This window comes from Eretmochelys imbricata, chromosome 20 (assembly GCF_965152235.1).
Source record: "Eretmochelys imbricata isolate rEreImb1 chromosome 20, rEreImb1.hap1, whole genome shotgun sequence".
NCBI classification, from domain to species: domain Eukaryota; kingdom Metazoa; phylum Chordata; order Testudines; family Cheloniidae; genus Eretmochelys; species Eretmochelys imbricata.
Window position 1 is genome coordinate 1,325,153 of NC_135591.1, and position 20,007 is coordinate 1,345,159.

Below are 20,007 nucleotides of genomic sequence, written 5' to 3' on the forward strand. Positions count from 1 at the left end.
CGGGGGAACTGCAGGGCAGCCCCCTCACTGCCGGCTCCTCCTCTCAGCACCCAGGATGGGCCTGCTCAGTGCAGCCTCCTGCAGGCACCTGCACCAGGCTCGCCTCTGGGACCAACCCCAGCCGACTCCCCTGAACAGCATCTGGCCCAGGCCAGAAGGGAGTCTGGGCTGCGGGAGCCTGGAGGATTCTCTCCAGAACACGGGGCCTCCTGCAAAGGATGATAAACGAATGCACAGGCGTGCAAAGGAGGGAGTGCACAGGTGTGCATGTGCAAAGGAGGGTGTGTACACACGTGTGCAAAGGAGGGGGGAGTTCTCTCTCTTCTTACCTCCTTCCAGGGGCCCGACCCCAGACCCAGCAGCACCTTCCAGCCTTCCCTTGTCACCTCTGCCTGCTCGCCTGCAAGGGGATAAAACCCAGCAATCAGACTGGTCCCTCAACTCTGCCTCTCCAGAACCCCACACCAAGACGGGCGACGGGGCCGGACCAAAGAGCCTGGAACTCAGGGAGGGGCAGCTGTGGGGAAACCCCCCCAGGCTCCCCAAATCCCAAGGTGGGAGAGAACACCAGCCCTGGGCAGGCTGCAAGGGAAGAAACTCTGACAAAGTAACGTCCTTGCAGATCCAACTGGACCTTGAAGGGCCTCTGGAGCCAGGACCCATTAGCCGATGCCCTCTCCACCCCAGAGTGGGCTGCTGCTCAGCACCCTTGACCAAGAGGCTCCCGTAGCCTCCTGCAGCTAGGGTCCACCTATCCCCTCCCCACGGGAAATGTATCTGGGCTGCCTGGAAACAAGGCCAGGCCCCCCCCCCCAGTTCCTGAGCTGGACAGAACCCCAGGAAACGATCACTCAGGGAAAAGTGAGGTGCTGGGGGAGACCCCACCACTGGGGGGAGGCGCTCGCACCTTTACCCCAGTCAAACGGCCTTTCCCCCTGGCCGGCCTGAAAACAGCCCCCTGGCCAAGGGACCAGACCCACCGTCCGCATCCTCCTCCAGCCCCAGGACCTGACACCGCACAGAGCCAGGCCCCCAAATGCCCCTCCAAGAGCAGGCAGCAGAAGGCACCTGAGTAGCATTTACCCTTCCCCCTGCCGCCCAACCCCGTCCTCTGCACCCTGCCAGGGGCAGCGCCTCCCCGAGCCACTTTAAGGGTCCTTGCCCACACAGAGCTGGGAGCGAACCCTCCTCAGAGAGCCTTCCGTGCTAGTCACAGAGGCAGGGTGATCTAGCCATGGGGGGAACAGGAGCCAGGATACCTGGGTTCCATTCCCAACACTGCCAGATGCTCCTGTGTAAGTCACGTCACTGTGCCTCAGTTTCCCCATGTGTACAGTGTGTCTAATAACAGCTGCCTGCCTCCCACTGCAGCCTCGTTCCCAGGAGGTTGTGAGGCCTGGTTCAGGGACTGGAGGATCTCAAAGGAAAGGCTCCAGAGCAGGGCTAGCTCTTGGAGGGACAGGTCCTGCTTGTCTTGCAGAGCCCCTCTCTGTTCCCCTGCCCCACCCTCTCCTAAAGGCCCCTGGAGTTGCCCCAGTTTCATTGGCTGACCCATCTCGCACACACACGGCCCGTCACCGCTCTCCAGGCTCTGCGGACAGGCCTGTGCCAAGAGCGGCATGGTCGCATCTCGGCTTCGGTGCCAGTTTGCCCAGCGGGCTCTGGGCCCAGCCCAGTTAGAGCCTCCCCGGGACAAGGGCTGCCTGGGGCTGCCTCCCCCATCCCGGAGCGGGCAGGGAAGTGGCCAGGTGGCACCGATGGCTCGGGGTGAGAGCAAAGCAGCAGGGGCTTGGAACGGGAATTCAATCTTGCTACGAATCCAGCCCCCCAGTGGAGGGGCCCGGCCACAGAACCAGGGCGAGGGGCCCCCATGCAAGGGGCCCCCGTGCAAGGCAGAATCATTGGCTTCAAGCGTCAGCAAAGATGTTCCCCTGGGGGGTGACATCCCCCCCGCATCTAGACACAGCCGTAATGTCCCTTCCACCCAGACCCCCAGACCCCCCACGGCACGGCGCCCCTCCTCCCAGGGACCCTAGCAAACCCCCCAAAGCCAGCTGCCCCCAACCCCGTCACCCCCACAGCCGGCCTCGGCAGGGCACAACATGTAAACACGAGGTTCCCCCACCCACGGAGCTTACAACAGTGGGCGCCACAAACCAGACATCCCCAAACCTCACCCCAACACACACCACCAGCAGCCCCCCATCTTCCCCAAACCTCACCCTGATACACACACCCCGGCAGCCCCCCAGACACCCCAACTCCCCCAAACCTCACCCCGACACACACCACCAGCAGCCCCCCACCTTCCCCAAACCTCACCCTGATACACGTACCCCGGCAGCCCCCCAGACACCCCAACTCCCCCAAACCTCACCCCAACACACACCACCAGCAGCCCCCCATCTTCCCCAAACCTCACCCTGATACACACACCCAGGCAGCTCCCCAGACACCCCAACTCCCCCAAACATCACCCCAACACACACCACCAGCAGCCCCCCATCTTCCCCAAACCTCACCCTGATACACACACCCCGGCAGCTCCCCAGACACCCCAACTCCCCCAAACATCACCCCAACACACACCACCAGCAGCCCCCCATCTTCCCCAAACCTCACCCTGATACACACACCCCGGCAGCCCCCCAGACACCCCAACTCCCCCAAACCTCACCCCAACACACACCACCAGCAGCCCCCCCATCTTCCCCAAACCTCACCCTGATACACGTACCCCGGCAGCCCCCCAGACACCCCAACTCCCCCAAACCTCACCCCGACACACACCACCAGCAGCCCCCCATCTTCCCCAAACCTCACCCTGATACACGTACCCCGGCAGCCCCCCAGACACCCCAACTCCCCCAAACCTCCCCCGACACACACACCCCGGCAGCCTCCCCATCTCCCCAAAACCTCCCCCAACACCTGAAACTTACCCCGACCACACACACCCCCAGCAGCCCCCCATCTTCCCCAAACCTCACCCCAACACACACCACCAGCAGCCCCCCCATCTTCCCCAAACCTCACCCCAACCCAGAGACCCCGACAGTCCCCCCAGACACCCCATTTCCCCCAAACCACACCCCGGCAGGCCCCCCATCTTCCCCAAACCTCCCCCGACACACACACCCCGGCACCCCCCCTCCCCCGACACACACACACACCCCGGCCCCCCCCACCCTCGGTCCCCCGGCCCCGCCGCCCCCCACGCACCCAGGCCGGGACGGGCTGTGGGTCGGCCCCCGGCGGCCGCTGCTCCGTGCGGGGCCCCGCAGCGCGGCGGGGCCGGCTCCCCAGCATCCTCCCCCGGCCGCGACCCCGGCTGCTCCCGCTGCGGCGGCTCCCGGGCCGGCCCCGCTATTGTTGGGGAAGAGGCGGCTCCAGCCTCGGCTGCTCCCCCGGGCCTGCGGCTCCGCCTTCCCCGCCGCTACCGGGGAGGAGCCCGGCCCCCGCCCGCCCCGAGCCTGGGGAGGGGACCCCCAAGCCTGGGCGGGAAGGAGAACTGGGGCCCTCGAGCATGGGGGGAAGGGGAACCCCCAAACTGGAACGCCCCCCACGAGCCTGGGGAAAGGGGACCCCTCCAACTAGGACCAGGGGAGGGGGGGAAGAGCCTCCCAAACAAGCTCCCCCAGCCCAGCATCCTTGGACCATCAGGAAGCTGGACACACACCTGCCCCCAACCAACTCCTCACATCAGGGAGGAAGGGGGACCCCCACAAACCAGGACCTGCCTCCAGCACATGGGGGAGGGGACCCTCACAAACTGCCCCCCCCACCCAACCCCCACAGATCATGGCAGGGAGGGACCTCCCCAAGGGCCCCCTCTTGGATCATCAGAGAAAGGGGGACCCTCACAAACTGCCCCCTAGGGCCAAGTGCTCTCAGATGGGGAGGCAGAGGACAGGAGCTGCCCCCCGGCCGGGGCACACTCCAGAGCCTTCCCCCCACCTCCCCAGGGGCTGTGCGGGCCCAAAGGAGGCCGATACTTCCCACCAGGTCGAGTGATTGCAGGTGCCCAGCTCGTGACCCCTCAGAGGGGCCTGATGTCCTGCCAGGGCTGAGGCCCCCCAGGCCCCTGCACGGGGGCTGGGCCGGGCCAGCAGAGCCCCAGGCCCAGCACGAGCGGAAGCTGATGGGACAATGGAAACCTGCCAGGCCCCGGCGTGCCACGAGGAGCCGGAGAGCAGCTCTGTGCGGTGCCACCACGGGGCTGCGGGAGGAGGGAGTCCGGGGCAGCGCTAGGGCAGGGCCCCGGCTGGAGGAAAGAATGAAGCCCTGGAGCAGATCTCTGCCCCAGACCAACACGGTCCCCCCACAGCTTCCTCAGTGGGTGGTGTGCCCTGCCTCGCTGGCTGAAGCGCCCTGGCCGGGCCCAGCGTGGGGACAAAGAGCCCCGCGGCTAGGCCTGATGCCCAGCCCGGCTTTTACGGGACAGTCCCACGTGCCCAGGCCTTTTCAGCACTGAGCTGGTGTCCGGGGCACGGAGAGGAAGAGCAGCCCCTGTGTGGGTGTGGGATAGCGGCCACAGGGCAGCACAGCTGCCCCCTCAGGGCGCCAGCCCGTGGCTGGGACGCCCTCAGCTTGGCCTGGCCAAATGTCTTGTGCGGCTCCAGAGACAAGACTGCAGCAGAATCTCCGCCCTGGCATCGCGCCCTGGGCCCTGACAGGTGCCAGCTGCGTGTGGGTCTGGGACTCCCGCAGCTCCGGCCTGCCCCGGAGCGGAGCGCAGGACACCATGTCCTGGGCAGGGGATTTGGATTCGGTTAATCCGGCTGGTTTTGCGGTAGGACAGGTTTGCATGACTGCACGTCACAGGAGATGGTCCAGGTGCCCCACTCCCCACTTCTGCCTCAGGGCAGAACTTGGATGTGGGTCCTGACGCGTCAGGCCACTGCCCTGCCACTAGTCAGCCCCGTGCCCGTGCAGCAGGACTGGTAGCATCTCGCAGTGCCCAACTTACTGACCCTCCGAGCCAGCCGCATGACACCGTCTTCAGAAGTTCGAGAGCTGGGCACACCTGCCGGGACTCGGGGCTTCAGCCCCACTCCTACTGAAGCACCTCCCACGGGGCTGAAACCCTGAGACCCCCCTCCACACAGGGCAGAAGCCCCTAGCCCCACCACCCTGCCGCAGGGCAGAAACCTGGAGCTCCCCCGCCCATCTGGTGGGTGGAGAATGAGGGGGGCTCTGCGAGCCGCACTTTACCTGTAAGAGCCACGTGCAGCTCGCCAGCCACGGTTTGGCCGTCCCTGCCACAGTGCCTAGAGCCAGGTGGGTCCGTTGTGCTGGGCATGCCATAGCCACAGGGTGAGTGAGAGGCCCCGCACCCAGGAGTTTGCACTCTCAGGCCTGTCTGCATTAAGGACATTGGCAGTGGGGCAGCTGCAGTCCGGTGAACTAGGGGCGTGCACAGCCCTTGGCCAATGGGTAGTGGTACCGGTAACCCACGGAGCAGCATGCCTCACGTGCCCCCAGTCCACAGGAGATGCGGGTCTGTTACAGCCCTGCTCATGGACACGGGCTCCTGAGCTTACACACACAGACTGACGCATGTTGCTGGAGATGTCCCATGTCAGCCATCACCGCGCGACTCACTCCCTGGCCAGCCAGCAGCAGATGGCAGCTTCCAGGCCTGAGACTGACGGAGACCAAGGCAGCAGCTTTACAGCCTTTGCCTGGGAGCTTTGCCCAGGTGGGAGGGCATCGCGGTGCTGGTCAGAAGGAACCAAGGCAGGAGGACGGATGGGAAAGGCTCGGTCACGCCGCTGAAGGGCAAGGAGAGAAGCATCCCAGCGCCAGGCCCGGGAGCAGCCTCCCTGGAGACGGAAGCGAGGACAGAATCTGACTCAGACCCCAGATTTCAGGATGACTCGCAGTGTTAGATGTGGACACCAGAAACCCTTCAGCGTCTTCTCCCGTGTCCACCCAGCCCCGGCCTGCGCGGCTTGGAACCAGGCAGGAACGAAAGACACCGGCTTCGACTTAACAGCCTAGTCCCTTGTCTCTTGGAACACGAAACCCGCGCACCTGGGCTGACATGTCTGCGTGTGCCCATGCCGAGCTAACAGGACAGCTCACCGGGGGACGGGCGGGAGCGGCACACTGAACCCTGGATTTAACGTTTTTTCGCAAGGAGGTTCAAGGAAAGCCGAGAAGGGATCATTTCTACAGCTGGTAACTTCCCCCCAAAGCGCAGGAGTGAAATGGACTCCAAGGCCGAGCGAAACGGGCTCCATGCTCCAGGCTGGGCGAAATGCAGAGCATGAACAGAGCGCACAGATGGGGACAAGAAATCTGGATTTCCCCCTTCCCTGGTTGTGCTCTAGGCTCAGTGTCGTTAGAAACAAAGGGAAACAACGTGGTTTGTTCTCAGCAGAGGTGTCCCTTTAACAGAGCAGTCTCCAGGGGTCCCATGCAAACAGCCCCGGTCCAGTTTGCAGTGCGATTCAGTCACTCCTGGCACTGATGTAAATGGCTGGGCAGGGTGCAGGAGACCCAGGCCCCTCCTGGGCCGCGGCCCCCCGCTTAGGTATCTGCAGTCAGTGCAGAGCCACGAGAACGCTCTAGCCGGGGTTTATTGTAAGGTCTGCGTCACCGCTTTAAGATGAGGATATTCCTACTCCCCACGGTAGGCCAGATTCCCGCACGGGGAAGAGAAAGAGCCAGGCTCCTGGTGAGCGAGGGCCTGATTCGGGGCCCCCGCAGCACCCCCAGCTCTCCCATACCCAGAAAGTGGCTCCAGCGAGCGGCTGGGGTGTGCCTCTTGGCCAGCCTCAGCCACTCACATGGGACGAGGAGAGTGAGCCGCAGAAGGAGTTGGTGGCTCATTGGACCCAGGCGAGCTCACGGTTTTGTGTACAATTATAGCCTTTTCTCCTCTGCAGCGCGCTCACCCCATGATCTCACAGACGTCACAAACCTCCCCGAGCCCCCCAGAGAAGTGGGGAAACCGAGGCACTGAGCAGCACGGTGATGTACAGCACTGGGGCTGTTGCAGTGGGGCGTGACCTGTACCGGGGGCAGGAGGGTGTCGCACCAACCCCCGCAGCCCCTGGCTGCCTCCCCTCCGTCCCTGTCCCGGCACCAGCACACAGACACATCCAACAACAGCTGCCAGGCTAGAAGGGGTGAGAGTTCCCTGCTGGCACCTCCTGCCCCAGCTCCCTCTGCCCACAGCTCCCTTGCCAGCCTTTGGCTCCGAGCCCCTGGATCCTGGAAGGGGTAGGATGGCCCCTCCCTTGGGGCTAACCACTGGGAAGGCCTTGCGCCCCTGCCGCGCTCTGGGGATTCCTGCCGGCCGCCAACGCCTGCTTGGCCTGTGACCCGAAGCTGCCTCCTCCACCCATCAGGTGGCCCACAGGATGTGGTGGACACTGTGACGAAGCGGCACTGTTCTTGATGTTTCCTCTGAACACTGTAGGGGTGCCTCAGTTTCCCCTAGGCATTTCCTAAGTCTCTAGGTGGTGGGATAAGGCAGGTGGTGTAATTGTTGCAGAGCAAAGGGCCAGGATACATAAATGGTGACACCCTGTTTCCTGGCAACTGATGGCCTGGCCCTTGCCCCCTGCAAGGTGAGAGCTAAAGGGTTGGAGAACAAAGGAATCAGGTGACCTCCTGGCCCGGGAAAGGGACAAAGCGGGGTCGGGGGGCTGGAGGGAGTTTCAGTTTGGGGCTGGCTGGGACATGGAGTGAAGGGCAGATGGGGTTGTCTGGCTCACTGCCCCCCCAAAATGGACCCAGCTGAGGGGTCCTGTTCTCTGCACCTGCAAGCTCTGTGTTAGACCATGTTCCTGTCAGCTAATATACCTTCTGTGTTACTGGCTGGCTGAGAGTCCCGTCTGACTGCGGAGTTGGGGGGCAGGACCCTCTGGCTGCCCCAGGACCCCGCCTGGGCGGACTCGCTGGGGGGAGCGCACGGAGGGGCAGAGGAGGCTGAATGCTATGAGGTCAGACCCAGGAAGGTGGAGCCGGGTGAGCTGTGTGTCCTGCAGACAGGCTGCTCCCAGAGAGGTGACTTTCCCAGAGTCCTGCCTGGCTTTGTAGGGAGCAGCTCCAGAGCATCGCCCAGGGACGCCGTGACAGACACCAGCCATGGATGTGCTCCAGCCACGAGCAGGGAGGCCTGGCAAATCCCCAGGGGCCGATAACAGGTTGATCTATCAGCAGCAGGCCTGAGGAAGAGGAGGCTGCACAGAGACAAGGCGGAACTGCAGCCCAAGAGCCGAGATTCCCATCACAGCTCAAAGGAGATTGCCCCCCGCCAGTGCATCTGACCTCTCACCAATCGCCATGCCACTTCATTTCTGTCTAGACTGGGGGCCATCATCCCAGGGCTCAGAGCGGTGAAGTGACTTGTCCCTTATTAAGTCAGCAGAACCCAGGCGCCCTGTCCTGTCCCTGAAGCCCCCCGCCTTCATCCTATGGCAATAGCCAGAATCCCAAAGTGCGGCCACACCCGGGGTGTGAGTGGAGGGGAGCCCGAGTCTGCTCCGACACGTCCCATTATACAAGACGTTTTCACAGGGACAGAGGTTTTACAAACTGGAATTTGGTCTGTCTACAGGCCACGCACGGCTCACACAGTGATGTTACATTTCTCGCACATTCACACGACGGCTTCTCATGCACACTCACTGGGATTTTCACCCCCATCACACTCACCCTCAGGCAGAGTTGTGACCCAGGACACGTGCGCTCCTCCTCACGCTGGCCACCCGCAACTTGCCTTGGAGAAAGGGGGACTGCAGAGGCTCAGCACCCCCCAGGGATCAGGCTTGGGTACAGAAACGATGCAGGGATTGTGTCACCCACCAGTGAAATGCAGCCACCTCTGGGCCAGAACACAGCAGCCATTTACCAGGACAGGAAATGAAGAAGAATCATGCAGCTGATTGTGAAGCAAACTGAACTTCCCAAGAGGGAATCTGAGCAAGAAACAGTGACTCCTCTTACCAGTCCAAGAGTGCCACAGGACCGTCACCAGCGCTGAGCACCCAGGACCTCGACCGGACGCCTCCCTGGAGCGCGGAAGCTGCAGAACGCTGGTGTCCAACGAGGCTCCACGCAGAAGTGCCCTGGGCAGGAGTGGATGTTGCCCTGCCCGCCCCGGATGTGCCGAGGGCAGGACAGTTCTGGGGGAGGTTTCTCTGCTCTACACCTCACCGCGTCTGGAAGGGGACAAGGAGTGCAGAGATCAAACTGCTGGAGGCTGCACCAGGATGGGAGATGAACCAAAAGCAAACCCTGCCGCCCCCTTCCCCGAGCGGAGCCAGGACCAGACACAAGAAGAGCAGCAAAAATAGTCCAGGAGTCGGGGCCGGGGAAGTTGAGGGTTATTTATAGCTGGCTCGCTGCAGCGTGGACACGCGGACAAGCTGGGGACAGTGCAGGCGGGAGCTGGCTGCTCCACGAAATACCCCTCCACCCCCCAGGGGCTCGATCCCAACATGGGGAGAGCCTCTCCCAATGCTGTGCCCCTCACCAGGACACACCGTCCCGGAGGGCAGGGGGAGCACATCTGGAAAGGGGGGGCCTGGGCCTTCCTTCACCCCAGGAGGGCAGGGGGTTGGGGAGCGACCCAGTGGCCAACATGGCAGGTGGGTGCTCCAGAGAGAGCCTCAGGCTTGGCTGGGGCTGGACCTGGTTCAGGTCTCCACAGAGCAGATCTGAGGAGAGGGATCCAGGGACCCCTCCCAGAGGGGTTTTTTCTGCCACAAGGGCAGAACTGGGCCACACTCCCCCTGCCCCGCAGCCCCCTCCTTGCTGCCCAGAAATGCCCAGGGGAAGGGGCGGTTTGCCATTACAGACCCTTACCCAGCTCTCCCCACTCTCTACCCTGGTGCTTTTAGTTGCCCTGTTTCCTTGGACGTCCAGTGCTGAAATCACGCTGGGCACTGGGAGCCAGGACTCCTGGGTTCTATTCCGGACCCTGTCACTGATTCCCTGTGTGACCGTGGCCATGTCACGCTCCCACACTGTGCCTCGGTTTCCCTGTCTATATAACTGGTGCGACACCCCGCCCCCCAGCACAAGTCACTCCTACACGCTGCTGGGGAGGAGAGCAGCCCAGAGGGACCCAGGCTGGCAGGGCCCACTGGGAGGTGTATGGCAGGGGCAGGGCCCCTGGGGATGGACGATGCAGCTGCCCGCATCTTAAATAGAGAGATGCAGCCTGCAGAGACTACCCTTCCCAGCATGCAGTGCACTGAGTGACCAATCCCACGTGTGTTGCGTGTGAGCGGGTCAGGACAGACCCCCGTATCTGGGACCTGCCAGGCATGGCCCTGGGGCCCCTCAGAGAGCCTGACTGCGCTCCCAGGCCCTGCTCCGCTCCGGGTTACGTGGGTGGAGCTCCACAGAGCTCAGTGACATCCCTGCTGGAGCCCAGCGCCCCGGCCACCCGGGGGTGGGGGTCCCGGAGCAAGAGGGGACGGTGCCTGGCTTGAGCTCCCTGATCCCTCCAGCCCCCTCCCCCAGCCCCAGGAAACAGGGGCGGAAAGCTGGTCCTGGAGGGGAAGTGAGGTGCTGTCTGGAGGGGAAGGCCCAGCCAAGCCCTTGCCTGCCCCCCGCGCACAGAACAATGCCAGCCCCAGGGGCCCCGACCGGAGAATGGAGGGCAGGGGAGGGTCTGAGTGATCCTGCCAGATGGGCGACGCAGGCCCACCCCAGAGCCCCTCACTCCCCACGAGCGCTCGGGGGCTGCGAGGTGGGAACCGCTTCCAGCCCCAGCCGCCTTCCAGGCGCGAGGCCGGTCGGACTGCGGACGCCAGGGCGGGCGAGCAACAGCAGGGCCGAGGAATCTCCGGGAGCCTTTCCGGCCGCTCAAAGGGATCAGCAGAGCCCAGGCTGCCCCCAGCTTTGTGGGGGGCAGGCAGGGAGGGGCCGTGGGGCCAGAGGCAGAGACCTGGGCACGCCGGGTCAGGGCTTCTCTAGGGCTATGCAACTGCACTGTGGCAACCCCCTAGTGCAGTCAATGTGGGGAGGGGGTCCAGGGGTTAGAGCAGGGGCTGGGAGCCAGGACTCCTGGGTTCTATTTCCGGCTCCGTCGCTGACTCGGCACACGACCTTGAGCTCATATAGTTGCCCTGTTGAGCCTCAGCTTCCCCGTCTGTGTAAGGGGCTCAGCACCTGAGCTGCGCCCTAGGGAGCCGTGCAGCTGTTTCCAAAGCACCCCCTTTCGCTGGCCTCGCTCGCCAGGATGCTGCAGGCCCCCAGGCTTCCTAGATCCCAAGGCCAGAAGGGAGCACTGTGATTGACCAGCCCCCCCGGCCCCGTGCAGGGCACAGGCCAGACCTGTCCTAGAGCAGATCCTGAAGAAAAACATCCAACATGGATTTAAAAGTCACCCGTGAGGGAGAATCCACCGCGACCCCTGGTGAATCGTCCCAGTGGTTAATTGCCCTCAATGTCAGACATTCACACCTTATTTCCAGTGTGTCTCGCTTCGACTTCCAGCCACTGGTTCGGGTTCGACCTTCCTCTGCTCGACTGAGGAGCCCCTGATCAAATCTTTGCTCCCCGGTCCCCCCTGTGAAGCACGATACATTGATCTAGTGCGGCCAGCCACATTCCTAATCCTTCCATTGTTCCCGAAGCTCTTCTCTGAACCCTCACCGGTGTCTCCACACCCGTCTAGAACGGTGAGCCGTAGCAGTGGGCTCACTCTTCCAGCAATATTCCTACAGGGGGCGCTGCCCAGCCCCACCCCAGAGGCGACCCCAGCCTGGCTGCCTTTGCTCCTGCAGGGTGAGAGCTGGGGGGCTGCGGGGAGCCGCACCCATTTCCCAAAGGAGAACGCGCCTCTCCCGGGGAAGGATGAGCGGCTGGCAATGCCACAGGGTGGCTTCCAGCCCCACGGCTCCTCCACAGTCGCCCAGCCAGGGGCTGGGCAGAGCCAGCTCAGCTTCTGACAGATCTCAGAGCCCGGGCGAGGTCAGGGCTTTTCGCACTGACGCCCGGGACTTGGTAGAAGGGGGATGGGGACGAAACCTGACAACACGAGCCCCGGTGTCCACTCCGCTCCCAGAGACAGAACCTGGCTCCCAGGCCCCGCGCTGCACCCGCCAGTCCCCACCTCACTTCTCCCGTTGACACACTGCAGTGGCCCTCGCCCCCCGTGAATGCAGGTTCAGCAGGTGAGACGAGCCCGGCTCTGGGGGCACCAGGGGCTGGACCCGCATTTGACAAGTGAGCATTTCACGAGGGCTCCCTGGGGCCCCGCCAGTCGCTGGAGAGGACACGGCCTGGGGCAGGCCTGGTTGTGATGGTGGCTCAGAGTGCTGGGCCCCGGGCAGCACTGTCCCGGGGCCAGTCACAGGCTGCTGTGTGGACACACCTTGGTCCCCCTCTTTGGGAGCCTGCTGGCACGGGGCCCTGGGCTGGGAGATTAGGCTTTGCCCCAGCTGACACGTTGCAGTCCCATCTTCATGTTAGCAGGCCTGGCTGCAGGCCTGTTGCTGCTACGACCCAGGGCTGCTGCCCCACGGATCCACCCATCTCGGTACCCTGGGAGTGCCCGACGTGGGCTGAGCAAAAGGGCCAGGGTTCACCTGCAGGAGACAGAGCAGAGATTTGCCTCTGTGGAGCCAGCAGCTCCAAACTCCTTCACCACAGGGCTGGGGCTCGGGGTCGTAGCAAGGTGGGAGTAGGGGGACTGGCTCCCTGCTCCCCACATCCTGGGGGAGGACCCAGAGGCTCATGCTCCACAGCGCACACCACGGCCTGCACTCTGCTCCGGGTGCAATGAGCCCCAGTCGCCTGGCTGCTGGGGCTTGTCTGAAGAGCTGGCAGGGAACAGCCTGGGGGCAAGCCCTGCTAATTGTCCAGCCCCAGGATGCCAGGGCACTATAGAGCCCCACTGACGGGCTGGCTTGGCCCCTGGTGCGAGGCCCACAGCAGGAGCAACAGCTGAGCCCCCAAAACACCCTATTCCCTCCGCCCAAAGTGGGCGGTGAGGCCTCGTCAGGGCAGGATGAAGGGAAGGGGCGGCAAGTGCCAACCTGCAGCCGCAGCGGGGCAGGGAGCCAGCTCCCTCCAGCGAATTCCACACAGCCGCGCTCTGAGAGCTAAGGCGGCAGGGAGGGGGGCAGGGAGGGTACACAGAAACCACCACCACATGCCGCAAGACACGACACTGACACCCTGCAGCCCAGAGACACCCCCAGAGCCGCAGAGCACTTGGCCTCAGTGACACACGGAAGACCCAAACCACCCAACACGGGCACAACCGCAAGACAGCCCTGGGGCCTGTACTAAGCTGATCGCCCTGGCTAGGCTGCTCAGGGCCGTGAAAACCGAGGGCTAGGTCGACAGCCCCAGGCTCATGGCTCTCTCAGAGGCGGATTCACTGCGATCCACAGAACAACTCCCGGCGCTGCAGGGGCAATCTCAGCACCGTACCGTGCCCATGGCCCGAGGCTCAAACCCAACCCGCCCAATAGCCACACGGCTCTGAGAACCGACAGGCGACACGGCCCCTGAACTAAACCGGCCAAAAACTCGCTCTTTGCTGAGCCGGCTTCCGGCCCTTCTCCCCAGAGCCCCGTTACTGACCGAACGCCCCGTCAGGCAGGCACTGCAGACTCTGCTGCTCGCCACACCCTCCCCGTTCCCACAGCTAGTTAACTGGGCTAGTCCGAGGAGCCCCCCACAATCAGAGAGAGCCCCCCGCTCCTGCCAGCCCTCCCCAGCCCTGGATTCAGAGTAGCCAAGGAAATGAGCTTGGCACCCGATGATTTTAGCACGGACTGAAACGATCGAGGGAGCAGCTCTGATCCAGTGAACGTCGAATTCCTTCGTCACTGGCTTTCCCTGCCCACCCCCCATAGCCGCTGGGAGTTGTTCTCCCACAGTGACCTGGGCTTGTTCCAGTCAGGTTTAACTGGGTCCCTGCTCTGCGCTGAAGCCTTGGCTAAGGACACAGGTCCCCGGTGTTAGCGCACAGGGCCAGCTTCGCCCTCTCATGCAGGCAGCCTGCCCCATCTCGCCCCGTGCAGGAAGCTCACGTTGGCGTGTAGCCAGGTGCCGTGCGAGCCTGATTCAGCAACACGATGACAACGCTGGCTGGCCCCAGCCATGCGGCGAGGCCAAACCGGTCAGGTCCCCGGGCGAGGAGATTTTAAACACCGGCGACTGCTCTCTTTCCAAAGGAGAACAGGCTCCCGGGAGGAAGTGTAAAACAAACAATGGCCAGAGCTTGCTCTGGAGCCGAGATCCTGAGCTGACCTCTCAGTGACAAGTCAGAGGATGACACAAGGAAACAGGTCCGTTACTTTAACTCTCTGTCACCTGGGCCATGACACGCCCATTAGGCAAAGGCAGAAGGTGGGGTCTGCCAAGGTTGCTCCGCACACAGCTCCCTAGACCCTGGCAGGGTGCAGCGGCCACTAAGACTAGCTCGCTTGGTTTTAAAAAACGATCCAATGGCCTGGCAAGTTTCCGGGACTCGCAGCAGAGCCGTCTCTGGGCTGCACAGAGAGAGAAGTGAAGCATAGCTGGATCTGACAGGCGGAGGCCTGGGTGGGTGCACGTGGGTCACCCAGGGGCTGGAAGCACAGAGTGACCCACAACACCCACTAAAGGCAGCAGGAGCTTCAGCTGCTCCGTGCTCCTCGGAGTCGGGCTTGGGGCATCTCTGGTCGAAAGTTCAGGCACCAAAGTGAGCGGGCCGGTCTTGAAAACATTGGCCAAAATCTCTGGAGAGAAGGTTCGATGGAGTTCACAAAAGACAGGCGGGGTCAGAGAGAGGGTTAACGCCCTGCCCCAGCTTGAGTCTGGGCAGGGGACACCACCTGGCGATGGCCGAATTCAGAGCTGGTGTGAGCAGCCACAGGGCTCAATCCAAGCTGGGACAGCAGTTTAACAATAACCCTCTGCTCAGCTCTCACCCTGAGGCACAGGCAGACTCAGAACCCCGTCAGGCAGGTCAGTATCATCCCAGTTTTACAGATAGGGAAACTGAGGCAGAGAGCAAGGCAGGGACCTACCAAGCTCACCCAGTGACAGAGCCAGGAACAGAACCCAGGAGTCCTGACTCCGGCTCCCGGGCCATACCCTCCACCCTACCTGTCCTCCTATCTATCGCGGCGGGGTCTCTGGCAGCGGAGAGGGTTGCTCTACGGGGGGTTACGGTAACCCTGCAGCGCAGGGGTGGCCTTTGTCCCTGGCACAAACAGGGTGGCCTGACTGGCCCAGGCTGCTGGCTGCCAGCAGGGCTCCGGACAGCGGTCAGACCACATGCTCCAGAGTCCGGGCGGGGTAAGGCTGAGCCCCCGCACTGCAGGCCAACCTGGCATCCTCACCCCCCCAAACCCAGCCTCCAAAGGGCCCCAATCCCGACCCAGGGGCCTGGCAGGCAGCTTGAGACGGAGGAGCAGGAGGAGCTGGGAAGGGGGCTCCGAGCTACGACCCCCGAGGAATTCCTCCTCTCTGCAGGACTAGGGAGCCGCAGCCCCGGGGGACACGCGCCAGGCCCCCCCGAGTCCCCAGGGCCACTGCTGCGGGCAATGGCCGCGCTGCGCAAAGGGGGCCCCGGTCCCCGAGGGTCTGTCCGAGGCCGGGGGGGGGGGGAGGCACAGAGCTTCCGCCCCAGCCCGGAACACGCAGACGCAGCTTAAAGTTGTATTTTTAACCCCCCCCCCAGGCCCCCAGCGCACGCGGCCGGACAACTTCGCTGGAGACTTCAGGGCGCAGCGCGCCCGCTGCACGGAGCGGCTCCGGATTTGCACCGGGAGGTGCGGGGCGGGGGGGGATCCGGTCCGCAGCCGCCCCCCCGCGCACGGCTGCCCCGGGTACGCGAGCCCGGAGCTCGCTGCAGGACTCACCCAGCGGCACGGCCGGGGGCGCACGGCCGGGCCCGAGGCCGCGCTCCGAAGACGGGCTCAGCCCGGACTCCTGCCTGCGGAGGCCACTCCGGGTGGAAGGCGACGTGATGTCACTGCTGGGGGGGCCCCCCCCCGCCTGACCCGCCGCAGCCAATCGGCGCCGGGTCCAGCCGCGCTCCCCGCCAGATGTTTCCCATTTGGGAGCCCGCGGCAGCCCGGGCTGCGCTGGTTCGAAACCCGGGGCAGGAGGCTGGGGGGGCCCGGCCCCAAAGGGGGACAGACGGCCATGGGGGTTCCAAGGCAGCGGCTGCGCCCTGGGGCCAGGGGCCTTTGCTAAGCGCTCCAGGGCCTCAGCCGCTGATCCCCGGGGGCAGCGGAGCCCAGACCGCTGGCCCCATCTAGCCTGCCTGGGAGGGGGGTCACACAGCATAGGGTGCAGCCAGCGCCCAGCCGAGGGGCAGAGGGGACCCTTTGGGGGCAGGTTGCTTCCACTCTGCTCCGAGGGGGGCTATTCGGAGACTAGCCCCTCGCCTGTGCCAAGGTGGGCCACATCCCCTCTGCTACACCACCCGGGGGCCTGCCGGCACCCCCCATTCAGCCGCTAGCTCCCAGGCACCTCCCGCAGCCAGGCAGGGCCCCGTCGCCCCAGTGCCCCATCCACCCACAGCATCCCAGCCCCATGCATCCCCTCCGCCACCCGGCTTCATTCCAGCCCGTGGCACCAGCACGCTGACCCCCGGGGCTCCTCTCCCTGTCCCCTGTTAACCCCCCTCCCACCCACAGCCCTGTAGTGAACTTTTCTGTCTGTTCCGTGCCCACTGGAGGTGTCTTAATGGCTCCCAGCTCTGGCTCCAGCATGCGCAGACCAAACCAGGCTGCTTCATGCCGCTCTGATCTCTGACATCTGTGTCAGATTTACCCCTCTGAGGCCCATAAGCGGAGCCAGTCACCTCCCTGCCCCATCACAATGCCAGCACTGTTCACTGACGAGCCCAGCAAAGGAAACTGGCTCTGGTGCTGCCAAGTAGCTGCAAGGCCCCTAGACAAAGACTCCGTCTCAGGGGCCTGCTGGCAGCGCCAGGAGACGTCTCACCTTTGCCAGGCGCAGCAGGAAGATGTGGCCAGGATGCTGGCAGGTACAACGCACGTCCCCTCCTGTAACCAGCTGGTAAGTTTCCCTTCTCTGCCACCTCCTGTCTCAAAGAGCCCAACGTGCCCGTGTGTTGGCAGATTTCATACCGCTGGCCTTTCCCCCTCCAGCTCACCAAGCCTCTGGTGCAGAGGAGCTGGCAACCAGGCAGGTGACCAGGCAGCAGGCCACCAGGTGGGGCAAACACACATCGAGACTTCTGTGGGTCATCTGCAAGATGCACCCATCACCCCCATGCTACGTGGCCCAGACGAAAGCCCCTGTTTTGAGGGTTCAGTAGGCCAGAGGGGAGATGGTCCCAGGTGCAGAGGCCCTGTGGGCAGAAGGCCCTGGGGTTAGGGGCTAGTGCACGGCCTGCTAAAGGAACTAGGGGCACCTGTGTTTCACAAGCTAAGGAGAGTCAGCTCAGGAGCGGGACAGCTCTGAGCAATGCTTGGTGCTGGAGCTCGCTCGGGATGGGCCCCTCAGAACCAGCGCTGAGCCCATTGCTCCAGCCTGGGAGAAGGTGCGGCAAGCCTGCCATCATTCATGAGACAGAACTAGTCACAACCAAACTGGGCTGTTCAAGAGGTGCTAGGTCCAGAATCTGGCCAAATTCTCACTTGGGCAGCTACATTCTGCCTCACCCTTACCCCACGAGGTGCTACTTCCCTTCCCCTTCTATGCTTCTCTAATGTTGCCATGTGCTGTTGAACAGCTACCATGTTCCATCCCAGAGGTGGCTGCATTTTAGTGCTTGGCAGACAGGTGAGACCCTGGATCTGTGCAGTCAGGTCTTTACCTGCATGGAGCTCTGCTGAAATCAAGGTGGTGGTGAGGGCTGTGGAAACAGTCTGGGAACAGCCTTCTCTAGCTCACACGGTGCTGGGAGGCAGAACTAGCCATGACTTGTGAAGCTCATGTGACAGGTTGGCTGGAGCCTCCACCAGGAGCGAGAAGGCCGAGGTGCCCTTCAGCAAGCCGGCAGCTCAGGCTGCTCTTCTCTGGAGGGGGGCTCCGCTCCACCCCACCCCCAGCTCTCCAGACTGCTAATAATGGGCCAGGAGAGAAGCCTCTGGGCAACCATACATCAAGGGCATGGCCAGTTCACTCCACTCACCCTGCAAGTGCCTCCCCATGGACGCTCCTGACCCGGCTCCTTCCTCCGGCAGCTCAGGCACCCTCCCTTCCACAGCCTGCTCCCCAACCATGCCCAGCTCCTCCTAGAATCCACGCTCCCTCCAGCTGTGCAACGGGCAGGTTGTCTGGGGTCCATCCCTTGCTCCAGGAGTGGCCTCTAGCGGCTTGGCAGAGGGGGAGAGTCAGGACCCCTGGGTTCCGCCAAAATCCTTCACAAAGCAGATGGGCTTCAGGGCAGCAGCCCCTAAATAGGGCAGATGGGCACCAAGAAAGGGCAACATGTCTGGCCAGCAGCCCCCTGCTCCCTCCACACCCATCCTACCCACAGGCGCCTGCCCTCCCAGCACACGCTGCTTCTGGGGAGTCCCTGGAAATGCTGCAGGAGGTTGGTGGAGTCGACGAGCAACATGGAACGTTGTTACGGCTATGGGCTGCCCTGCCTCGCTGGCCCTTTGCCAGCATGGGGGGTGGGAACACTCCCTGGGGGCCCGAATAGGCACTGCACAGCATCCCCACCCCACGGAGACCGACAGCTCCTTAGGGCAGGGACCACGTTGTGTTCTGGGTGTAGAGTGCCTAGCCCAACAGGGGCCTGGGCTCTGACGGGGGCTGCTGGGACCTAATAAATACCCTAAGCCCGGTCCATTGGCAAGGCCAGGAGCAGTAATGTCAGCTGTGAGCAAATGAATTCTCCTGAGCACAGTGGAAATCAGAGAACAGCATCCACAGAATGATTACAACAGATGGATGCTACTGAATCTGCTCTGTACCGCTCCTCAGGGCGAGGTACCTCTGGTCAGTGAGCACAGCAGAGGGAGGGGGAGAAGAGGGAAAGGAAAACGTTCAAGGGGATGCACAAGTGTTGCTGCGTTTAAATGCCTGAGCCCATGGAAACCCAAGCTCCCTTTGCACATCTCGCCCAAGGGCAAGCAAGCACCCAGCCTTTCGAAACAAGACAGCAGGCTGCCGCGCTCACCGAAAGGACAGACAGCAGGCTGCCGCGCTCACCGAAAGGACAGACAGCACATGTGCTGCCAAGCAGGCCCTACCCCCGGGACCGTTCGCAAGATCCAGGCCTGAGACTCGGGGTTGCCAGGCAGCATCCTTGCTGTTCTGTGCAGGGCTCACTCACCAGGGGATTTGGCTGCCCTCACTGGCAGGACCAGGGCTCCGTCCTGCACACGGGCTCCACTGAGCGAACTGGGAGTCGGCACTATGGCTATGCCGTTTGCAGGAAGGGGCAGCCTTAGTTGCTAATGTGCAAAACCCAGCCATGCATGGCAGGGAGCCAGGCTCTAGCCCAGCAGGACGTACACAGGACTTGCAGGGGGCTTTGGGACTGCTAGAAGCAACAATTCAATAAACACAAATCAAATCAAAGCCTGGGTTGAACCTCACCATTCCTCTAACTGAGGAGTTGCTTCTGTGGTTAAATTACACAAACAACTCCAGCCCTGGCTCCCAGGCCAAGGCCTCGTGCGCAGAGCTAGGAAGCCCTAAAAATAGGGGATTTGTAATGGGAAAGTCTGGCAGCCCCTGCCCCATAGCAGGGCTACGCGGGCGCCGCTCCCACCAAACCACAGAGCAACAGCAGATCTTTTGGGGTTTCACATTGTAAGACTGAGTGAAACATGACCGTGTGTATTTTTACTGGACATGGAAAGACTCAGGAGGTTTGCAGCCACATGGTTTTCATTCCACAAACTCCCCAGAGGCCTACGTCCCACGGTTCCGACACAGAGGATGCTGTGCCCTTGCAGTCTCTCTCCTTTGGCTGCTCTCAAGTTACACAGGGGCCAAGATGACGTAAAGTTGTATTTCCTCCAGGCAGAGGGCGGTTCCTTCAGTTATGATCCCCCCTCCTTTCCTCCCCCCTGAAGATCTTTTGTGCATGCAGAGTATTTACGA